The sequence below is a fragment of the Pygoscelis adeliae genome, unplaced genomic scaffold, assembly GCF_000699105.1.
Source record: "Pygoscelis adeliae isolate BGI_AS28 unplaced genomic scaffold, ASM69910v1 Scaffold189, whole genome shotgun sequence".
In the NCBI taxonomy this organism is placed as follows: Eukaryota; Metazoa; Chordata; class Aves; order Sphenisciformes; family Spheniscidae; genus Pygoscelis; species Pygoscelis adeliae.
Window position 1 is genome coordinate 1,381,097 of NW_008825543.1, and position 1,000 is coordinate 1,382,096.

Consider the following 1,000-nt stretch of genomic DNA (forward strand, 5'->3'; position numbering starts at 1 on the left):
GGGGGCCAAAGCCACCAAGCCTTACTGGTTTGACAGCCCGGGCTCCCTCCTACACAGGCGCTGTGCTCCCTAACGAGCTGAGCGAGAAGAGCAAACAGATACACTCACTCCCAGGTTTTGGGAGGTTTAAAATCCAAAGCCACATAATCCAGCCGAGCAAAACCACATAGGGAGCATAAGCATTGCAACGGTTCTTGCTGTTTTCAGAGCACAGGTTTCACTTCTGGCGCAGCATCTCCCCCCGCCCAGGCGCAGGGCAGTGAGAGTGTCCGGCCAGCCGTGCCCCAGAGAGCAGCCTGGGCAGCCGCTGCGGCGAGCACTCTCCCGGGGCAGGGATGCCATCCCCATACAAGGAGACCGCTGCCGCAGAAGAGCTGTACCGGCCCCTTGGACTTAAAAGGAGCGAAGCTCTCCCCACAGCGGGGCAAAGGCTGGCAGCCTGCTCGGGAGACGTGCAAACCCACTCGGCAGGCAACATCTCATGTCAGCCTCCCGGCTCACCTAGTGACAGTCTGGGGCCACGTTTCCTGCGATCGGCAGGTTGTCGGCGCTCGCTCATCCCCACTGCGGTGCCCTGGGAGCGATGCCGGTTACTCCACTCCCACTCGCAGTGTCAAACAGTGGGGAGGAGGGATGGGCTGTCTTCGCCGGAGGTGCCCAGGTCGCCATGCATGCTCCTTGAGAAATCAGGCAAAGCCACAGATTGCTGTCTCCCAGGAATTAAAATACCGAGAGAACACCGGCGATGCAGGTTATTCCAGCGCTGCTGCGGTCCTTGTGGCATTAACACTGTTTATTACCACCCTGATCTTTCCCACTGTCAGACCCCGGGGCGAAGGCTGCCCTGGAGGGCTGCGGTCGTGCATGCTGTGGGCTACATGTGCTGTAGGCTACGCGCGCCGGTGCTGGCGGCGCAGGAGTGCAGAGCAGCGATGCAGAGGGCCGGGGCTCAGCGGGAGCAGAGGCCAGGGGGTTCCCACACCGCTGCACGGCCGTCCAT